Source organism: Emys orbicularis, chromosome 4 (genome assembly GCF_028017835.1).
Source record: "Emys orbicularis isolate rEmyOrb1 chromosome 4, rEmyOrb1.hap1, whole genome shotgun sequence".
In the NCBI taxonomy this organism is placed as follows: domain Eukaryota; kingdom Metazoa; phylum Chordata; order Testudines; family Emydidae; genus Emys; species Emys orbicularis.
In genome coordinates this window covers 105,031,860-105,056,182 of record NC_088686.1, presented here as the reverse complement: position 1 = coordinate 105,056,182, position 24,323 = coordinate 105,031,860, and positions in this window count along the sequence as shown.

Genomic DNA, 24,323 nt, shown 5'->3' with positions numbered 1-24,323 from the left:
AACAGATTCAGCTCCTTGAGCCTATCACCATTAGGCATGTTTTCTAGTTCTTTAATCATGCTTGTGGCTCTTCTCTGAATCCTCCCCAATTTTTTAAAATCCTTCCTGAAATATGGACACCAGAACTGGACACAGCATTCCCTCAGGAGTCACACCAATTCCCAGCACATAGGTAAAAAGCCGCTCTTCTACTTCTTCAGATTAAGATCATATTAGCCCTTTTGGCCATAGCATCACCCTGGGAGCTCTTGTTCAGATGATCATCCTCCATTACTGCCAAATCTTTAGGCTATCTTCAGACTGTTTACTAAATTAGCAGAAATAGATTGCAGGCCAGCAGCTCTATAAGTTACCAGTTATCCATTCATAAGTAAGGGTCAGTTGTAAACTCTATTTAACTATTAATGCCACTAAGAGTTAGTTTCAAATGTTTAAACTTATTCCATGTCCTAGTAAGATCTTGCCTGCATAACAAGAATTTCTATATAAGTTAGTAAAGCAGTGTGAGGAGTTTCATGCACAGATCTCACTACTCCGCAAAGGGACTTATGCATACAACTCTCAAACTCTTTGATATATAAGCCCACAAAGCCAGGTAGGGACTGTAGATCAATCTGTTAAATTTATTAAAACACTGACATAGCAAGTCTGCAGTTGTTCAATTTTCATTTTAACTGCTGCCGCACAAGATAATGTGCCCTCATAACTATGTTTTATATAAAAGCACATTATGCTTTTACACAGCACACATAAATGGCTAGTGATTATTAAGAATGTTAAGATGTCAGTAGAACCAAACCAGCATAACGATGTACATTTAAACACCATAAATGCTGCAAATGACTACCACATTTTTTTTTTAAGGTGAGCCTCTAAAAATGGCACAACAAATAAAGGCAAAAATATATATTAAGAGAAACGGAACTTCAGAAAAAAGTCTACCAAATTTGACTTCACAAAAAGCATCACATACAAGAACCTAAGCTCATCACTGGTGATGTTAATACTCTTACTGTTATTAGAATTAGAAGTAACAAGCTTTATGAGTACTTTGTATTTCTGCCTGGAAATTGTACTCATGTTTTTAAAAAACATTCCTAAATTTGAATTAAAGACTTGTTTTCTTGCAGTTCCTGGATTTCAATGTTTTGGAATGTTTTACAAAAACACTCCCAGAGTAAAACTTGGGAGAGTCCAGAAATGCACATGTGCCACTGATTTATGTACTGCAAAAAAGTTCACTTTTTAATGAAAGGTTAGTCAAGAAAAAAAAAGTCTAGACAGAGAAATTACAATTTAAATTATTACAAACATTTTGGAAGCTTTTAGCCTCAAAGTGGGAAACGGTGCATCATTTTAGATGTAAAATTGGTCTTGCTCTGCTGCAATCAGATGAAAAGGAACAAGATAAAATGTGTGGATAAGAAAGGAATCACATTGTTTGTGGTGTGGTTGTTCATTCTCTCCTGCCTTCCAATTCAGTTCTTGCATCTTTTAAATTCTTCAGTTCATTTGACATGAAGTTTCTTGTCAGCTAGAACTTTTAAAAGATGAAAAAACTGATTTTATTTAAAAGTTTTCGGTCTAGGAGAAGGATAATGAAAAAAAAACAGTATAATGTAAAATATTAAATTGAATTTGTCAGCTGGATTACTGTTCTGTGCCAAGCAACCCAGGAGCCATATGAGCCTATATAAGTTAGACAAACCTTTTTTTAAAAACCTATTCAGTTGTGTTTCACAGACCATATTTTATTTGCAACCATTTCATACATTAATATATGGTGTTCAGAGTGAGTTTCAGTTCACATTAACTGTTTTATTAAAAATTTGTAAATTATAAACAAATCACATGATAGTTTGTTTCCCCCATTTTAATATAAATGATAATAGGAAAAGATGTGTGTGATATGTATTTGTGTGTACACATACATACACACACACACACACACGGCATTGTGATATTCCTTTCTGAAAATTAAATGCTTTTCTCAGACTCTCATACCCCCTGAATTCCTAGTCAGTGATTTTTTTTTATTATTTTTTATTTCCAGCTAATGCAATTTTATTTTATAACAAATATGTTTAATGGCATCCTTTGTTTATTTTTCTGTTACTATAAACCAAATGTTTGAGACACTGAGTTAGATGCAGTATGAATTCAAGGATATAATCTGGTATATATATTTTATTAACATAATACAATATATGAAAAGAAGAAGTCAGAAAACATTTATGGTTTTAAAATGTTAACATTTCATTCCTTTCATTGGGCACTGAACAGTAAATTATTCATGTTTAAATATGAATGAAGTAGGTATTTTTTAAAGTTTGAAATGTATCATTTGTTTCCAGTCAGCATTAACATCTAACACACGTTTGTTACAAGCCTAAGGAACAAAAGCCTTAACATTAGCAAGGATGTTAAAAGGCCCAATTAATTAAGCTACATTAGCTCAATGTGATCAAAACCTAGACACTAATATCCTTTGGGCAAAACAACATTTCAGGTCAAAGTATTCATATAAAAAATAAGCAGAAATAAGACAGACCCTTGCCTTATCTTAAGTGAAAAAACTTGCATTAACTGTTTGAACTAGTTGCTTAGTTTATTTGCACTGTAAATTATTCGAGCTCAGATTTTAAAGCTTGTTTGATTACTGATATGTACAAAAGAAAACAGTTGTCTAATATTATATATACTGATTGCCTGGCACCACCTAATGGCAATGATTAGAAATGCAGACTGCAATTTTCTCAGATCTGGAGATATGAATTTGTTATTTTGAAGAAAATAAACGGTATTTTATTTTGCTAAGATAATAAACAATTACCCATTTCTTCGTAAACTAGTTGATTTCTCCTAATCCTATTTTTAAAATTGGTTAACTGGATGTGCTTTATCAAAACTACAGTTTTTTGTTAGAAAAATCATAGCAATGTTGTATATGAGTTGACTAGTAAATAATGTACAGTTATTTACATGCAGACTCATTAAAGAAAGTAATGCGCTTTACCAAATATGTCCATATATACATACCTCCCATTCCCAACCCCCAAGGATGGCAGGGAACATTTAATGCTATGTTTTTCCCCAAGGGTAAAAAAATACATTAATTATCACATTTCTGATGTCATCAAGATATATAGCCAGATGAGAAATGTTTTAAGCCTATTGTGACAGAGCAGCACAAATATATGTCTATAGAGCCAAGATACAATACATTGACTCCTATATTTACTCCTGAGAACAGATAAGTAGATAAAATTAAAAAGTAGAGAGGGATAAACTCATTTTGGCTAATTTCAAACCCCAAAATGAAATTAATAAACCCCCAAAACAGAAGCCATAAATATAGATCAGAGACCAGTTCCTCGGGCAAGGACAACCCATGCAGGACAGAAAGAACTAGAAGTGTAGTCGATAGTAAATTCAGGTAAACTGAGCTTAGACATTTTTCATTTGGGGAATATGGAGTTTAGGTTAGGTTAGTTCACCCACTTCTTTTTTTTTACCACTACCTAACTGGAAAGAACCAAGGACGGGCTCCCACCACTGAGGAATAGAGTAGGTACATGTCCGAGGTGTGCCTTCACAACAATGAGCTAGGAGGGCGGTTGTAGAATCCTTGGCATATAGCTCTTAAGGTATACCCAGGTATGCCCTGCTACCACACACTAACAAGGCAAGTGGTATCACACATATCATCAGCCCCAGTACTCTGAATTTGCACTGTTAAGAAGCAATGGGCTTAAATTGCAGCAAGTGAGGTTTAAGTTGTACATTTGGAAAAACTTCCTGTCAGTAAAAACAATGAGGAGTCCTTGTGGCACCTTAGAGACTAACAAATTTATTTGGGCATAAGCTTTTGTGGGCTATAACCCACTTCATCAGATGCATGGAGTGGAAAATACAGTAGGCAGGTATAAATAAACAGCACATGAAAAGATGGGAGTTGCCTTACCGAGTCGGGGGTCAGTGCTAATGAGGCCAATTCAATTAGGGTGGATGTGGCCCATTTCCAACAGTTGACAAGAAGGGGTGAGTATCAACAGAGGGAAAAATATTTTTTGTAATGATCTAGCCACTCCCAGTCTTTATTCAGGCCTAATTTGATAGTGTCAACTTTGCAAATTAATTCCTGTTCTGCAGTTTCTCGTTTATATCTGTTTTTGGAAGTTTTTTTGTTCACGAATTGCCACTTTTAAGTCTGTTATTGAGTGTCCAGGGAGACTGAAGTGCTGTCCTACTGGCTTTTGAATGTTACAATTCTTGATGTCTGATTTGTGTCCATTTATTCGTTTGCGTACAGACTGTCCGGTTTGTCCAATGTACATGGCAGAGGGGCATTGCTGGCACATGATGGCATATATCACATTGGTAGATGTGCAAGTGAATGAGCCCCTGATGGTGTGGCTGATGTGGTTAGGTCCTAAGATGGTGTCACTTGAATAGATATGCAAACAGAGTTGGCAAAGCGGTTTGTTGCAGGGATTGGTTCCTGGGTTAATGTTTCGGTTGTGTGGTGTGTAGTTGCTGGTGAGTATTTGCTTCGGGTTGGGGGGCTGTCTGTAAGCGAGGACTGGCCTGTTTCCCAAGGTCTGTGAGAGTGAGGGATCGTCCTTCAGGATAGGTTGTAGATCCTTGATGATGCGCTGGAGAGGTTTTAGTTGGGGGCTGTAGGTGACGGCTAGTGGCGTTCTTTGTTGGGCCTGTCCTGTAGTAGGTAACTTCTGGGTACCCTTCTGGCTCTGTCAATCTGTTTCTTCACTTCCCCAGGTGGGTATTGTAGTTTTAAGAATGCTTGATAGAGTTCTTGTAGGTGTTTGTCTCTGTCTGAGGGATTGGAACAAATGCGGTTGTATCTTAAGGGTTGACTATAGACAATGGATCGTGTGATGTGGTCTGGATGAAAGCTGGAGGCATGTAGGTAAGTATAACGGTCAGTAGGTTTCTGATATAGGGTGGTATTTATGTGACCATTGCTTATTTGCACAGTAGTGTCCAGGAAGTGGAACTCTTGTGTGGACTGGTCCAGGCTGAGGTTGATGGTGGAGTGGAATTTGTTGAAATCCTGGTTGAATTTCTCAAGGGCCTCCTTCCCATGGGTCCAGATGAAGATGTCATCAATGTAGTTAAACACTGGAATAAATTACCTAGGGAAATTGTGGAATCTCTGTCATTGGAGGATTTTAAGATCAGGTTAGATAAACACCTGTCAGGGATGGTCTAGAAAATACTTTGTCCTGCCTTGAGTGCAAAGGATTGGACTAGAAGACCTTTCAAGGTCCCTTCCAGTCCCACACTTCTATGATATCCATGAGTTTGGGTAGAAACTTACATACCCCAAAATCAGGTGAGTTGGTGTTTCTATCAGTTCCTTTCCCACAGCTCTTAGTAAATTCTTGGGAAATTCACAATCATCTGTTTTGTAATATAGCAAAAAGTTACAGCTAACACAAAGAACCCAGAAAGGCACACAGTTCAGGAGAACGATTTCAGTTTCTTTATTCATGCAGTTAATTATTAAGCACACAGCAACATTAGTTTATGTTTTGAAGAACAATTGGATAACGGATCCATACCCCCAAGAATCCTACCAACATTCCTGCTGGCCTCCAAAATTATCCTTTATTGGTAAAAACAGCTTGGAAGTGCCGTGTAAACACACCATTTTCAGGGTGATATTCCGGCCTTTCTTATCCCCTAGTTATCAGCATGTATTCCCTATCACTCAGTTTATATAAAGTTGGCCTTCACCATCTTATAATTTGGTACTCATTCCATGCTACTCGCAAGGCACAGCATGCAAGTATTGAAATGGGAATCAGGCTTGTCATTATTTGCTAAATGTAAGCATAGGAAACTAGGGTGAGGGAAGGGCAAGTTAGTGAGGCACACCTAGTAAACCACTGGATGCTTAAGTAAAAGCTCATGCAACTTTGTGTGAGTATCTGGTACATTGGGCCACATATAATAATCAACGCCCCAATGTATAAATGCCAGTGGAATGCCAAAGAAACTAAGAGGGGCTTTAAAGAAGAATTGAGGTCCTGTTGGCTGTACACTGGAAATTATGTAGAAGCTATATTAAAACTAAAAAAATGGCAACTTTTCCAAATTAAATATGAAAGAGAACAAAGTTAGTTCAGCTGCTCCTGTGTTACATATTTCATACTAAATTTCAATTTAGTTGCTTGGCCCTATGATGGGGTGTGACTCATCATGTTAGTGCTAGTGTTGTCTTGTAGATCATCTCCACAAGTTGGTACACCGACTCTCAGTGGTGTCTCACCCACCATCACTTCTGCTCCTGGACCCATGTCACTGCAAGGACCGTGGCATCCTCTTCAGGACTCAGCCCTCCGGCTGTGCCACACTCTGTGCTCCCCTCTTCCAGGGGACAGTACCGCAGTCCAATGGTCCAGCCATTTCCTCAATGGCGAGTGCAGGGGGAACCCTGTAGATGGCAGCCACATGCTGCGTCCCCTCTAAGCTTTCAGTCTATATCCCTGGGCCACTTCCCCGCAGTCCCAGTACCTTCTTCGCCCTTGCCTCAGGACCTTAGCCTGCAACTCCCAGCCACCAGCCAAGAGCTCTACCCTAGCTCTCCTAGTCCCTGTTAGCAGCACTGCTCTATCCAGGGTGCTGGCTTTCTTTCACCTGCAAGGCAGCCAGGTCTCCCTCCTTGAGCTCCAGGGAGCAACTGAACCTGCTCTGCCCTGCAGCTCGTCTTGTATGGGCCTGTCAGGCCCTGATTGGCTGCTCCTCACAGCCCCTCTGCTATTGGCTGCTTTCTGTGCAGTCTCCCTAGGGCTCCATTAACCCCTTATATGCCAATGTGGGGCAGATGCCCCATCAGAGGCCCACATATTTTTATTTTCTCATGTTGTGAAGATTTTTTGCATTGACAATGGACAAAGTTGTCATGTCGAAAGCATGAGGCTTTGACAGCTAGTCAGGGGACCAACTGTCACCATGGGAAAGGCAGATTGGAACTGTGAGCTAAGCATATTAGATGGATGTTTCTGCTAGAATGATCAACAGTAAAACAGTTAACCGCGTTGACACTGCAATTGTGATCTTTAGGTTTCAGAGTCAACAACTCAGCAATAAATAGAGGCAGTGTATCCATCTCTGAGCTATTGTTCCAGGCTCTCTGAAGATTCAGGAAAGCAACAGTTTACATCCAGTTCACATTTTTAAAGTTTTTCTTATAAATTTTTTTTTTAAAAATGAACATTAAAATTCTAGAACTAGGTTATGCAGCAGGGAAATGGATTCTGTGGCAAATTCCACAGCCAGAAAACCACAGAATACATGTGGCCCTGACAAGAACACTTTCATCGCTATAGATGCTCCCATATAATGATTTCAAAGTACTTTTGCAAACAATTTTAACAAATTAAGCCTCACAAGACAGCCAGGAGATGAGGATGTATTAGTATACCCACTTTATAGACAGGAAAACTGAGGCACAAAGGGATCAAGTGACTTTCACAACATTACATGGCAAATCTAAAGCAGTGCCAAGAACAGAATCCAGATCTCCTTACCCCCTGTCCCATGCTTGAACCAATAGACCAACCTTCCTCTCTTCCTTTATTCTGAAGGCAGCAATCAGACCAATTCCAGGGGTGCATTGAAATCAATGGAAGAATGGATAAGGGGCAGTGTATGACCACGCTATTGTAGGTTTCAACTTTGCAAGCTAGTATTTGTAAAAAGTCTTCATTTTAAAGGGGAAAAAACCAACAACAAAGCTCATAGCATTAAACATAATATTACAATTCATGTGCTATTTTCACAAGGATAAAGTATGTTCTAAGGCTAAAACAACATAATGACAACACTCCGAATAGTGCTAAATATATCCCAGTTAAAATTGTTAATGAAGCTACAGAGTGAATGCAAATCTACAAGTCCCAGAGCTGGTGTAGCACCATGTAATTTTTAAGTAGCAGTTCCTGGGAAATCCCTTAGCAGCAGACCACAATCCCCACTAAAGTAACAAGCAAGTCCCATTGTAGCACATTAATGGCCTACACAGCAGCATCACATCAGTTTCTTTAAACTGAAAAGTGCCTTTTCAGTTTCTGAGCAATCTAACTCTACTGGGGGAACCTGGGATCAAAAAACAGCAACATGACTAATTGAACTGCAGGTGAATCTCCAGTACCTTTTAGCTGTAGTCTTATGAGGCCTGTAACAACAGTATTAGCCTCTCACTTGAAGAAGCTTTAGTTATAAAGGGTTATAAAAATGAATGGAGACCAGAAACATGAAAATGAGATGTTCAAATTAAGAGAACAGTAGCATTCATATCGTCATTCCAGGTCCAAATTCACTGTGAGCCAAACCCTGATAGGCACTGAGCACATTCAAGTCCACCCAGGCCAAATCCTCAAGTCTTTAAAAATTCCTCATAGAATTGCAAAACTCCCCGTGACGTTCCAACCACCCTCCCCACTCAGACACTGCTCTATAAATTTCTAGGATGGCAGAGGGAATGGACAGGGCCATGCCAGCTAGGGGAGGGAAAGCGGAAAGTGGCAGACTCTTTCTTTATCCCCATTGCAGAGAGGGAAAGCTAGCAGGGGAACAATCTTGATGTTGAAGAAAGGAGGCAGATGGGGCTCCCAGCTTGGACAACAGTTCTTCCCCATTAGGTGCCAGTGTCGCCCACCTGCTGGTTGGAAGGCTTGGAATCCTATAAAATTACCCAGCCTGGGAACAGCTCCATCTCCTGCTCCTACTTCATATTCTCCTGCCTGTGTGATTGCTGACTGAACCTCTAGCCTGGTGGGTTGATATGAAGCCAAAGGTCTCTGTGAGGTTTTCAGCTCTAACTTTCTGGGCTGATGCCAAGGCACAGATCTTTGTGAGCTCATTGCCTCAGCAGCCCTAAGATGCTGAGCTAAAACGGAGGTCTCAGAAGAATTTGTTTGTTTGTTTATTTAAAAAAACCAAAAATCACAGATCTCATAACTCTGACAAATATGCAGTGCTAGCACCAAATTCTGCCTTTGAATGCACATAAATTAAAATCAATGGGTGAGATGATGTGGCTGCCACATAGACAGCTTTAGATCTAAGTCAACAGGAGGCATATGCATACATCTAAAAGGAAAATGTACTCCTTACTTGACATAATACCACATTTATTTACTGCAACAGAGGAGAGATATCTCCACTACACTGCATTGGCTTTTCCACAGACACTGCAGCACGAGGAACTTAATTCAAGCAGCTTTCGTGGGGTCCATAGTCAGAGCATTCCTATAAAAATCAAAGGATGATTTTTTAGCATTTGGATCTGAATTTTATCCAATAGCATGAATAGCCACAGTTCACAGCTCTAACCAACTAACTGGCTACCGTATGTACTGGGTGACTTTGACGGTACTTGGTTATGAGGACTTCCATGGAAATCTGGCACCCAGCAAGGGGAAGAGATTTAAAATTAAGTAGCAAAAGACTACCCAGAAAGAAACATTGGACCTAGCCTGGCTCCCTAAAGCCATTAGCCAGCAGAAGACTGTCTGGTCAGGAAGAGGTTAAAAAAAATATATCTTATAGACTTATATGGTAAGTCTAAAGACACATTACAACAAATATTTTAGAAGCATTTACAGATCTTTGGAAACAGAAAATACTAATATCTCAGAGGTCATAGAACTACACCTGCCTAGATATTCATTTTCTAAAACCAACACTAAAGGGTTGAAATAGGTCAACAAGATTGGGGTAAACCCGGAATGCAACGTACAGGATATGGGGTCTATCCATTCAACTCTTTTCTGTGTTCATTATTCATTAAGCTTTTTGTCTACATTTTTACAAGCTTTAATCTCCATACTTCAACTCCAGACCTCTCTGAATGACAATTTAACACATTTTATTTACCCTCTAATTTTGTTAATGTATTAATTAAAATAATCTGTTTTACACTTATTAAAAATAAATTATTGCAAGTTTTAATGTTTTTTCTCCCTGCAACTTTTTCTTAATTAGTTATTTAAACTGTGTTGAAAATCCCAGGCCAATAAATTTCAATATTCATTTTTCTATTTCAATTTTTCAAACAAGAAGAAAAGTTCCCCTCTTTAAACTGAAAATTCAGTTTTAAATTAAGGTTAAATACGCATTGATGCTATCTTACATACTTAATTCATTCATCATTCACCAATATTATTTGTTTGATTTTGTTTTGTATTGTATTTTTGCAGCACTATTAAAATAACAATTTTGCATGTATACACTATCTTACATCAGTATTAGCATCTCATCTTGAAGGATCTCAAAGAGTTTTAGCAAACTTATACAGCTATACAAACTACAGGGTTGCTTCACAACTCAAATGCAGCCATCTCTGGAGTGAAATTCTTCAACTGTTCAACTATGCACAGCAATGCTGCACAACCCTATATGACATGAAGCAAAGAAAGCCTTTAGTGGTATTAAGAGTGGCTGGGTCCAAATTAAAAATAAATATCATTATTCACTGAAAGCATGATGGGAATGTTCATTAGAAAAATATAATTACTTATGTTCGAATCTCTTTGGGACACTGGAGTTAATACCCTTACTCTTATTAAAGGACTATATATCCTCTAATTACACAGGAAGTCAAAATCTTAGCTATATGTCTTATTTGAAAGAAGGCTTCCTTCTACAATCTACTAGTGGACTAGTTTATTACTACCTCACAGGAAAGACTGCCACCTACTGAACCACCAATGCCACTCTGTGCCGTATTTCATTGTCCTTTAGACATATCCTACAGAATTACTAACTTTCCAAGCTGTGAGAGCAGACAATAGGCCAATCCTCCAAAGTATCATTGAAGTAATCTTGTAGGCTCATATCCAGAATCATAACATATGTTGGCAGTGGCTCCTTTAGTACCATGAATCCAACAGGATAGGAATGCATGGGGGAAAAAAAATAAAATGAAGAAATGTAAAACACCTCCAAAAATCATCTTTAAAGTGTTTGTACACATTAAAGCAGTCTGACTATTAAGTCCAATATCTGGGGAGCTTCCAGGATTAGAAATTGGAGCTTTATAGCATTGGAAAGAACAGCTTCCCACTGGGATCCAGCAATCACTACTAAAAAAATAATAATAATAATTCTAGTCCTGGACTGCCTGAGATATTAGGCTTTAAATCATAACTTGTGTGTGTATATAAAAAGCTAATTTAGGTAGTTTTTTTGTTGATTTTTATTGCACCCCCTGAACCCTCTATTTTTGGATTCATGCTCATTCTCAGGCACCTGGCTTTACAGGCAAAACAATAGTCCCAGTAAAATTTTAACAACTCTCTAAAACATTCATGAAATAGCTTTTCTAAAAAGTAAGTTGCATATACAAAAATACACAATGGTGTGATGTGGTAGAAAAGTGTTATTAGAGCACACACACGCTTGTGTGTATACATATACATACGTTATATATGTAATTATAAAGGGTCTGATGGAAGGCAGATACACACATATGTTCTCTGCTCATAGAGCAGCTGAAGCTTTACGTCATCATCTCACAACATTTCATGATAAGAATGTGGTACTCACTAAGGTTGCTTTGAGGAGACTAACTTTTGAAAGAAACCCCTCTGCCTCAATTGGCAAAACTGGAAGAGGTAGTAGCATTCTAAAACCAACTTTGTGATGGAAAAACAGAGACAATACAGGTAAGGCAAAATTTACCCAGCGCAAGGCCTTCTGCCCCACTTAAACTCAAAGATTCAGTTGTGCATGGGAGGAGTGGAGCAGCCACAGAAAGGGATCTCCACATACCACACAGATGGAGACTTCATGCTGGTAAGCAGCTGGGGAAAATCAAATCCATGTAATTAGTAACTACTTTATAGAGGTGGGGACAGACTGCAATGCAGTCCTGCAGTACAGACTGCCCATGGACTGGAGTGAATTCTATTCACTAGACAAACCTGCTTAATTCTCCACACCAATGGCTTTGAATGGGAAGGGGAGAATCTTTTCTTAATCCAAACTGAGGAAAGTTCTTTTATTATTACCTGTAACATTCCTATTTAATCAAAGTGGGATAGTCAAACAACTGCTACATGATATGGCTGAGGGTAGATCATGTCCACATAACATGATAATAATAACTATTGTTAAGCATAACAACATGCCCAAAGCCAGTGCATCATATTTATGCAACAGTCATAAAAGGGTAGCATGGGATGTAGACTGTTCCTGCCATCTTCACATCAAGTGGTTCTCTAGACCCAAAAAAAATATTAAAAGTATGTACCATAACCACAGTACCATGAAAAGCACTATAGTGCCAAAAAAGGCATATCGTACATAGAAGCTGATTTTTGAAGACATGTGGCAATGAACTTCCCACATCAGAAAGTAGAATCAGGCCTCACATTTTAGTTTGACACATGTTAAAATGTCTGAGATCTGTAATCAAATGCTCTGGTCCTGCATTGGGGTTTTCTAGCCTGGACCCCCCTTCACTTGTATAGAGTCCCACAGACTTTGCAAGGATACTGCATGAATGCAGGGGCCTGCACTAGCAGATCCCAGTGAAGGACCAGGACTAAAGGATTTTTTTGGTTGGGTATTTTTTTTTTTAAAGAAAAATCAAATACAGCAGCTGTCATGGTGCTACCCGTAAAAGGTGTCTCTCCTTTCCCCTCTTAATATATGTGTGCATGTGCACACATACACAACATATATGCTGTATGGAACGCCTCAGATTATAATTAATTATATTGTTGTAAAGCAGAGCCAAGAAATCTCTACAAAAATGCTATTTCCCTGAGGGAATGCTGCATGAAAAGGCTTTTTTTTAAAAAATTAAATTATACTTGTGTATAATTGAGTCTCACTTTTCATGTAGCACTCATCTTAGGGAAGTCTGCAAAAGAAAAACAATATCTTACTAAATCCCTGTTAAGATGCTTAAATTTAAATCACAACACTCTAGCAGGCATACAATTCCAAACATGTCACTGAAACAAAAGGAACACACACAAAAATGACAAGCTTGCATTTTTTCTTTACAACACTCTTTAAGGTAGCAAAATGTTAATCAATTCTGACACAATGCACTATACGTTGTATTGAACTTTTATATTGTGGATAAATTGTCATATTCTGTTAGGCAGCTGCATAGAGAAAAAGCTTTGACAATGTCTAATTGAGTCTATTTTTACTGCTTTTCAGATAATATTGCTAGGATTATATACTGTATGTTTTTTATTTTTAGTTTCATACTTCCCCCCCACACACACTTCAACAATGTTTTACAATAGATTTAGAATGTCCTGGGGATTTTTCCATGAAATGAGTAGTCACTAAACCTTATTCTGTAACACTGAAATGGTGATACATTAAAAAAGAGCTTTTATGCAAACTAATAACTGGGTATTCAGTAACCATTCCTTTTTAAAGCAGAAGGCTGATCTTGTGGATAAGGCACTAGACTGGGATTCAGGAGATGTAAATTCAGCTCCTGTTTTTACCACAGGTTCCCTGTTTGACCTTGAACAAGTCACTTAATCTCTCTGTTTCTCCATTCCCCAGCTGTAAAATGGGGGAAATAATAATACTTTCTTTCTCTCACACTTTATTTGGCTTGTGGCATTTAAAGTTTGGGATGCAAACCAAGTTTTGTTTAAAATGCTTTTTAACGCCCTATAATGCATGGACAAAATCGGGGTTGCAAAGACTGGTACCTTATTAGCCAAAAGAAGGATTATGCTTCAAATGGAAACAAAACCAAACCACAGAGGTTGTGCCTTGGTTGAGGATCTTGTGGTGTATCCCAGCTCAGAAGAAACAGCTATTTTGAAGACAAATGTTGAAAAATATAATGTGGGATGGGATCAATTGTTGCAGGACTGGAAAACATCTAACATGCTTCACAGTACACCCATGCCATACTGGTTAATCACAATGACCATAATGGCCCAGATTCATTGTGTAACCACACTGAAATGTACATGTACAAATGTATTTTTGTAACCAGTTTGTGATTCTTTTCTGATCTAGTTACAACACAGCTGTGCCCACAAAACAGCTTTATTCACAACATAGTTATGAATCAACCAGGTTACGTATCCACACTTACCATGCTGCCCAAATTCGTATCAGTGCAAATTACAAAATCTGGGTAACCATTATATTGTGCCTCAGCAGGGGGATAAAGTGCCCAGAGGACATGCACACAGTGCACCAGTAGCATACCAGAAAAAGCACTCTAGGACATCTTCCTTCCTCCCAGCTCTCTCTGCAGTAAAAATGGCAAACCTGTTTACAGGGCCATAAGTAGGGTGTCCTGTTTGATCTGAACAAAAAGTGCATGCTGAACTGGTTACAGAATTACAATCAGGTGTCAGATCAGTCTAGGTCATGTAGCAACATTAAAATAAACTTTATTTGTTAGTGAGTTTCCATGGATTTTTTTATTTGTATTTTTAAAGGAAATATATATTAAATATAGTATTTCTAAGGCTACAGATCTAAGGCCTGGTCTACACTAGGAGTTTATGTCGAATTTAGCGCCGTTACATCGAATTAACTCTGCACCCGTCCACACCACGAAGCTATTTAGTTCGACATAAAGCTCTCTTAAATTCTACTTCTGTACTCCTCGAAAACGAGAGGAGTAGCGCTAAATTCGAAATGGCAATATCGATTTAGGCTAGGTGTGGATGGAAATCGACGGTAATAGCTCCGGGAGCTATCCCACAGTGCACCACTCTGTTGACGCTCTGGACAGCACTTCGAGCTCGGATGCTCTGACCAACCACACAGGAAAAGCCCCGGGAAAATTTGAATTCCTTTTCCTGTCTGGGCAGTTTGAATCTCATTTTCTGTTTGGACAGCGTGGAGAGCTCAGCAGCACTGGCAACGATGCAGAGCTCTCCAGCAGAGATGGCCGTGCAATCTAATAGAAAGAGGGCCCCAGCATGGACTGATCGTGAAGTCTTGGATCTCATCGCTGTGTGGGGCGATGAGTCCGTGCTTTCAGAGCTGCGCTCCAAAAGAAGGAATGCAAAGATCTACGAGAAGATCTCTAAAGCCATGGCAGAGAGAGGATACAGCCGGGATGCAACGCAGTGCCGCGTGAAAATCAAGGAGCTGAGACAAGGCTACCAAAAAACCAAAGAGGCAAACCGACGCTCCGGATCCCAGCCCCACACATCCCGTTTCTACGAGGCACTGCATTCCATCCTAGGTGCGGCCGCCACCACTACCCCACCAGTGACCGTGGACTCTGAGGATGGGATATTGTCCACGGCCGGTTCCTCGTCGGAAATGTTAGCGGACGGGAAGATGAGGAAGGAGATGAGGAGGACGAGGCAGTCGACAGCGCTTACCAAGCTGATTTCCCCGACAGCCAGGAGCTCTTCATCACCCTTACCGAGATCCCCTACCAACCGTCCACAGCCGTTACCCCGGACACCGAATCAGGGGAAGGATCAAGCAGTGAGTGCTTTAAACATCTAAACATTTAATTTTAACATAACTGGAATATTTATATTGTTAAGAATGGGCTTTTCATTCACTCATTTAAACATAGAAACTTTTATTTATAACAAAACAGGAATATAAACTATATCAGCAATTTGGTGTTCATGATTTCTTTGGCTTAGTCAACTATTTAGTCCCAACTATGTACAAAAAATCAAATAATGTCCGGATATTCATGATTAGGCCACCACAGGACGCTCCACTCTGTAGTTCCTTCTACTGCAGTTAAACGAAAAGACGGTCAATGTGCCCGGGAATTGACAGAGAGTCCTCCTGGGATAGCTCAGCATAGCTCTCCTGGAGGTACCGCTCAAGCATGCGCATCAGGTTCCATGGCAGGGCGATCTTGTTCGGTCCACCGTGGTAACACACGTTCCCACGCCATGAGTCTATTAAGTAGTCCGGGATCATGGCACGGCACAGCATGGCGGCATACGGCCCTGGCCTCTGCATGCTCTCCCGAAGCATCCGTCCCCTCTCGCTCTCCGAGATCCTCATCAGAGTTATATCGCACATGACGCCCTGCTTTAAATTAGGGAGGGGAATGTTAGTATTGGGACTGCTTTACAGCCACGCGGTGGAGGCGGCAGAGGGGCAGCATACAGGGATCTTTCCCGGGGACAGCCGCGAGGTGGTGGGACAGGGGCAGAGCTCATGCTTCCCTGATTGCTGCCAGCAGACAGTGGCCTTGCTTTCAGTGCGAAAGGAGACCAGTGCTACTATTACATTTTTAAGCTGCCACAAGTCTACGGCTTACCATGTTTTCCTGCAACAAAAGTAGAGGTGTCCTGCAACGCTTCTCTGATCGCAACTGCAAGACCCCAGGCACTCAAGGCGAGGGCCGAAAATTCGACCTTGTCCTGAGTGCGCATGTGAAAGGTGCAGTGCATGGTGTTGTTCACAGAGAAAGACTATGTTCTTTGTTAGCAACTTCATTTATCTGTCTCAGGAATTCACTCCCTTTTTCCCATTCCTACAGACACATCTGCGACTGTCTCCCAACCCAGCCTGGCATCACACTCCCAGAGGCTAGCGCAGATTAGGAGAGGGAAGAAGAAGACGCGTGAGGACATGTTTTATGAACTTATGGACTGCTCACGAGAGCAGGCAGCCCAGACGACACAGTGGAGGGAGAACTTGTCACAAATGCACAGAGCAGTCATGGACCGGGAGGAGAGGTGGTGCCAGGAGGACCAGCAGGCTACTCAAACCCTGCTTGGACTAATGAGGGAGCAAACGGAGACGCTCCGGCGCCTAGTGGATGTTCTGCAAGACCGGAGGCAGGAGGACAGAGCCCTGCTGCTGTCTATCTCTAACCGCCCTCCCCCGCCACCAAGTCCCACACCCCCCTCACCAAAAGTCCAAAGAAGGAGGGGCGGCAAGGGCCGTTAAAACTGTCAGTCAGCCCCTGCACACTGCTGCAGCAATGTAAGGCTCTCGTTCCACAAAGTTTGAAAAGTCCTTTCCTACCCATCTCACACAAGCCCACGTCCAAGTTTCCTCCCCCCCCTTTTCATGTGCGGTGCATAATAAAACATCTGTTTCTGTTAAGTACTGTTTCCGAGAGTGTCTTTTAGAGGGGATTCTGTCTGAAGGGGGGGAAGGGGTTTGTTACTTGGACAGGACAGTCACCTTTAGCAGGCTACAGAGGCGGGAGCAGGTCCAGCATCAGGACACATACACAGTGCAGTCACCACTTACCCTGGTCAGTCTGGGAGGCGGTTTTCATGTTCTGGGGTGCGAGGGGGTTGATCTGTGACTTTGTGGCGGGGGAGGGCAGTTAGAGATCTTATGCCGCGGTCCTTATCCTGGATCACAGAGCCACGCAGCAGGGGATCTGTTACCCTCCGCCCCCTGCCAGAAAGTCACTTGGCCGACACATACACGCAGTCCCGCCCAGGACTGCTGGCAGGCTGCGTTGAAACAACCAATCCAGCACTGCGGAGCCTGTCATTCCCGGAGTTTAGAAGCATCATTTGCATCAGAACACTAAACCCGCCCCCCACCACAGTCTGCGTCCCCGGTTTAAAACATTCCCGCGAAAACAGTAAGAAAGAGAACCTTGTTCATTAACAAAACGGAACAGATTTTATTTGTTGGGAAGGTGGTGAAGGGGGTATGTAACTTGGAAGGATAGTGAACAGTAACTGGGTAAAGAAACGGGGGCAGGTTCAGCATCTGTGTCCACAAAGTAAACAGTCACTGGAGACCCTGCTCAGTCAGGAACCTGGCTTTCAAAGCCTCCCTGATGCACAGCGCGTCCCGCTGGGATCTTCTAATCACCCGGCTGTCTGGCTGGGCGTAATCAGAAGCCAGGCTATTTGCCTCAACCTCCCACCCCGCCATAAAGGTCTCCCCCTTGCTCTCACACAGATTGTGGAGCACACAGCAAGCATCTATCACAATGGGGATATTGGTGTCGCTGAGATCACAGCGAGTGAGTAAGCTTCTCCATCTCCCCTTGAGACGGCCAAAAGCACACTCCACCACCATTCTGCACTTGCTGAGCCGGTAGTTGAAGAGTTCTTTCCCTGAGTCCAGTGCGCCAGTGTAGGGCTTCATGAGCCAGGGCATTAGCGGGTATGCAGGGTCCCCGAGGATGACTGTAGGCATCTCCACATCCCCAACAGTTACTTTGTGGTCCGGGAAGTAAAGACCTTCCTGCAGCCGTCTAAACAGACCAGAGTTCCTGAAAACCCGAGCGTCATGAACCTTGCCAGGCCATCCAACGTTGATATTAGTAAAACGTCCCCGATGGTCCACCAGTGCTTGCAGCACAATGGAAAAGTATCCCTTTCTGTTTATGTACTGGCTGGCCTGGTGGTCCGGTCCCAGGATAGGGATGTGAGTCCCATCTATAGCCCCACCGCAGTTTGGGAATCCCATCTCGGCAAAGCCATCTATGATGAGCTCCACGTTTCCCAGGGTCACTACCTTTGATAGCAGTAGCTTGACGATTGCCTTGGCTACTTGCATGACAGCAACCCCCACGGTAGACTTGCCCACACCAAAGTGGTTAGCGACTGACCGGTAGCTGTCTGGCGTTGCAAGCTTAAAGAGGGCTATGGCCACTCGCTTCTGGACAGTCAGGGCTGCTCGCATCCGGGTGTCCTTTCGCTTCAGGGCAGGGGACAGCAAATCACACAGTTCGAGGAAAGTCCCCTTCCGCATGCGAAAGTTGCGCAGCCACTGGGATTCATCCCAGACCTGCAGCACTATGCGGTCCCACCAGTCCGTGCTTGTTTCCAGGGCCCAGAATCGCCGTTCAACAGTATCCACAAGACCCAGTGACACCGAGATGTCCTGGGCGCTGGGTCTCATGTTTTCTGAGAGGTCGGAGCTAGTGTCCGACTTCATGCCGTCACGGTGGTGCCGTAGCCTCCTCTCCTGATTTATCTGCAGCTGCCTCTGGTAAAGGTGGATGAGAAGCTGCGAGGGGTTGAGAACTGCCACAACTGCAGTGATGGTCGCAGCGGGATCCATGCTCGCACTGCTGTGGCGTCCGCGCTGTCAGTAATTAGAAAAGTGCGCGAACTGATTTCCCGCCGGCGCTTTCAGGGAGGGAGGGAGGGAGGGCGGGAGTGACGGACGGATGACGACAGGCACCCAAAAGCACCCTCGACACATTTTTTTACCCAGAAGGCATTTGGGGCTCGACCCAGAATTCCAATGGGCAGCGGGGACTGCGGGAACTGTGGGATAGCTGCCCACAGTGCACCGCTTCCAATGTCGACGCTTGCCCCGTTAGTGTGGACTCACAAAGTCTCACAAAGTCGAATTACTGTCCTTAGTGTGGACACACACGCTCGACTTTGTAATATCGATTCCACATAGTCGAATTAACTAAAATCGAAGTACTCTCGTAGTGTAGACATACCCTTAGACGCTCCACAGAAATAATGCCTCCAATACTTATTTCATAAATTGTGCATGGCCCAAATGAGCAGTTCATTATATCTGCACTGGGGGCACCATTCCTGACATCTCACATGATGTTAGAAGGTGCCAGTTTATTAAGAAGAATAAGAATGAAATATGGCATTTTAGGGATAAAGTGGTGGTGGAGAGCAAAGAGGAACTGAGAAGGTGACTGCTTGGAACCTGGAAAACAGGCCCCATAAAGTACTGCTTACTCTGTGCCTACCCTATGATTTCTGCAGTTGTCTTCCTTCTGCTCTACAGCTCCCCCCTTCACTCATAAAAATCACATTGCTTTTCTATTCCCCATAATAAATTAGCATCCCTGAGGACGTTCTTTAGAAAAGCCAGGAATAACGTCCAACTGCACATGTTATAAAATGTGTGTTTATTGTAGCAAGTCAAAACTTTTACATCAAAAAGTAATGTTGATGAAAAATGATTATTTTTCACCGAAAATGAAAAATTTGGGGGGGGGGGAAATCATTGTCAACGTTTTTGTCAAGAAGCAGAAAATGAAACCAAATTTTTTTCTTTTCTTTTTTAACTGAAAATTGTCACAAAATAATTTTCAGAAACAGAAAACTTTGAGGAGTCTTTTTCCATTGAAAAGTTAGAAATATTTCACAGAAAATTTTTACAAAAACTAAAATACTAATTTTTTCTCAAAATTTCCTGTGAAGAAAAACTGCCATTTTTTAACAGCGCTAGGTGGTTCCAGCTCTAATATGGTGCCCTGTGGGCACTTTATTCCTTGGGGCCTTCTAAGATTTGCAGTGGATCCCGCAGACCTTTGGTGCCCAATAGGGATGCTAATGAGATGAAACAGGGGAGCTGAGGAATGAAACGGGAAGTTGGGAAGCACAGCTGGGATCTAACAGGTTCCTGTAGCTCCTACTAGACAAAGCAATATGTACTATTCAAAGGGAGTGAATTACTGGTCTACACTAGGAGTTTATGTCGAATTTAGCACCGTTACATCGAATTAACTCTGCACCCGTCCACACCACGAAGCTATTTAGTTCGACATAGAGGTCTCTTAAATTCGACTTCTGTACTCCTCCCCAACGAGGGGAGTAGCGCTAAATTCGACATGGCCGTGTCGAATTAGGCTAGGTGTGGATGGAAATCGACGGTAATAGCTCCGGGAGCTATCCCACAGTGCACCACTCTGTTGACGCTCTGGACAGCAGTCCGAGCTCGGATGCTCTGACCAGCCACACAGGAAAAGCCCCGGGAAAATTTGAATTCCTTTTCCTGTCTGGGCAGTTTGAATCTCATTTCCTGTTTGGACATCGTGGCGAGCTCAGCAGCACTGGCAACGATGCAGAGCTCTCCAGCAGAGATGGCCATGCAATCTCAGAATAGAAAGAGGGCCCCAGCATGGACTGATCGGGAAGTCTTGGATCTGATCGCTGTGTGGGGCGATGAGTCCATGCTTTCCGAGCCGCGCTCCAAAAGACGGAATGCAAAGATCTATGAGAAGATCTCTAAAGCCATGGCAGAGAGAGGATACAGCCGGGATGCAACGCAGTGCCGCGTGAAAATCAAGGAGCTGAGACAAGGCTACCAGAAGACCAAAGAGGCAAACGGACGCTCCGGATCCCAGCCCCAGACATCCCGTTTCTATGAGGCACTGCATTCCATCCTAAGTGCGGCCGCCACCACTACCCCACCACTGACCGTGGACTCTGAGGATGGGATATTGTCGACGGCCGCTTCCTCGGACATGTTAGCGGACGGGGAAGATGAGGACGGAGATGAGGAGGACGAGGCAGTCGACAGCGCTTACAACGCTGATTTCCCCAACAGCCAGGATCTCTTCATCACCCTTACAGAGATCCCCTACCAACCGTCCCCAGGCGTTAACCCGGACACAGAATCAGGGGAAGGATCAGCCAGTAAGTGTTTTAAACATGTAAACATTTATTTTTAACAGAACAGGAATATTAACAATATTAACAATGTGTTGGCCATGATTACTTTGCCCTAGGCGCTTAAAGTTTCAGTCCTTGGCAGTGCAACTACTGATAAAAAAATCTAACAATGTCTGGTTTAGCATGATTGTTCTGCCCTAGCCACTCTACTGTTTAGTCCCTGCCAGTGCAGCTACAGTAAAATCCGGTCTATATGTCCGGGGATAGAGCTGAAATCCTCCAGGGACATATCCACGAAGCTCTCCTGGAGGTAATTGGAAAGCCTTTGCATCAGGTTCCTGGGGAGAGCGGCCTTATTGGGTCCTCCGTAGTACGAAACGTTTCCGCGCCAGGAGACAAGCAAGTACTCCGGGATCATTGCCTTGCAGAGCATGGCGGCATACGGCCCTGGTCTTTGCAGGCTTTCCCAAAGCATCCTTTCTTTCTCCATCTCTGAAATCCTCATCAGAGTGATGTCGCTCATGGTGACCTGCTTTGAATTAGGTAGGGGAATGTTAGTATTGGGACTGCTTGCCTGTTCCTTTACAGAACTGTAACCGGCAGTTTACAGCCACGCGGTGGAGGCGGGAGAGGGGCAGCATACAGGGATCTTTCCCTGGGACAGCCGCGAGGGGGTGGGACAGGGGCAGAGTTCATGCTTGCCGAATTGCTGGCAGCAGGGACTGGCATTGCTTTCAACGTGAAAGGAGGCCAGTGCTATTATTAAAGTTTTAAGCAGCCACAAGTCTACGGCTTACCATGTCGGCCTGCTACACAAATTCCGCTGTCCTGCCCCGCTTCTCTGATCTGCACTGCAAGACCCCAGGCACTGAATGCGAAGGCTGAAAATTCGACCTTGTCCTGAGTGCGCATGTGATAGGTGCTGTGCATGGTCTTGTTCACAGAGAAAGACTATGTTCTTTGTTCACAACTAAATTTATCTTTCTGAGGAATTCACTCCCTTTTTCACATCCCACAGCTACGACTGTCTCCCGACCTAGCCCGGCATCACACTCCCAGAGGCTAGCGCAGATTAGGCGTAGGAAGAAGAGGACACGGGAGGACATGCTCTCGGAACTTATGGGCTGCTCCCGAGCCCAGGCAGCCCAGCAGACCCAGTGGAGGGAGAACTTGTCCCAAATGCACCGATCACACATGGAACGGGAGGAGAGGTGGCGGCAGGAAGACCAGCAGGCGACTCAAACGCTGCTTGGACTAATGAGGGAGCAAACGGACACGCTCCGGCGCCTTGTGGATGTTCTGCAGGACCGGAGGCAGGAGGACAGAGCCCCGCTGCAGTCTATCTGTAACCGCCCTCCCCCGCCACCAAGTCCCATACCCCCCTCACCCAAAGTCCCAAGAAGGAGGGGCGGCAGAGTCCATGAAAACTCTCACTCCACCCCTGCAGACTGCTCAAGTACCAGAAGGCTCTCATTCCCCAAAATTTGATAAGTCCTTTCCTTCCCGCCTCACCCAAGCCCCCGTCCAAGTTTCATCCCCCAGTTTCATGTGTAGTTGCTAATAAAAAAGACGTTTCTGTTAATTACTGTTTCCATCATGTTCTTTTACAGGAGAGTCTGTCTGAAGGGGGGGAAGGGGGTTGGTAATTGGACAGGACAGTCACCTTTACCAGGGTACAGAGGCGGGGGCAGGTTCAGCAGCAGGGCACACACACATTGCAGTCACTAGTTACCCTGGTCAGTCTGGGAGGTGGTTTTCATGTTCTGTGTGGGGGGGGGCTATGTGACTTTGTGGCGGGGGAGGGCGGTTAGAGATCTTATGCAGCGGTCCTTATCCTGGATCACAGAGCCATGCAGCAGGGGATCTGTAACCATCCTCCCCCTGCCACAAAGTCACATAGCCCCCACACACAGAGTCCCAAACAGGAGGGGTGGCAGGCTCCGTTGAAACAACCAGTCCACCACCGCGGAGCCTGTCATTCCTGGAGTTTAGAAGCGTCCTTTGCATCACTACACTACACCCGCTCCCCACCACAGTCTGCGTCCCAGGTTCAACACTTTACCGAGAAAACAGTAATAAAGAAAACGGTGTTCATTAACAAAATTCAAGTGATTTTATTTTTAAACGTGTGTAGGAAGGGGGGAACGGGGTGAACGGGGTATGTAACTGGAGAGGATAGTGAACATTTACTGGGTAAAGAAACGGGGGCATGTTCAGCTTCTCTGTAAACAAACTTAATAGTCACAGGTTACCCTGCTCACTCAGGAACCTAGCTTTCAAAGCCTCCTGGATGCACAGCGCGTCCCGCTGGGCTCTTCTAATCGCCCGGCTGTCTGGCTGGGCGTAATCAGCAGCCAGGCTATTTGCCTCAACCTCCCACCCTGCCATAAAGGTCTCCCCCTTGCTCTCACAGAGATTGTGGAGCACACAGCAAGCTGCAATAACAATGGGGATATTGGTTTCGCTGAGATCACAGCGAGTCAGTAAGGTTCTCCATCTCCCCTTGAGACGTCCAAAAGCACACTCCACCACCATTCTGCACTTGCTCAGCCGGTAGTTGAATAGTTCTTTTTCAGTGTCCAGGGCGCCTGTATAGGGCTTCATGAGCCAGGGCATTAGCGGGTAGGCTGGGTCCCCGAGGATGACTATAAGCATCTCCACATCCCCAAGAGTTATTTTGTGGTCCGGGAAGTAAATACCTTCCTGCAGCCGTCTAAACAGACCAGAGTTCCTGAAAACACGAGCGTCATGAACCTTGCCCGGCCATCCGACGTTGATGTTTGAAAAACGTCCCCTATGGTCCACCAGTGCTTGCAGCACCATTGAAAAGTAGCCCTTTCTGTTAATGTACTGGCTGGCCTGGTGGTCCGGTCCCAGGATAGGGATGTGAGTTCCATCTATAGCCCCACCGCAGTTTGGGAATCCCATCGCGGCGAAGCCATCTATGATGACCTACGCGTTTCCCAGGGTCACTACCTTTGAGAGCAGTAGCTCAACGATTGCGTTGGC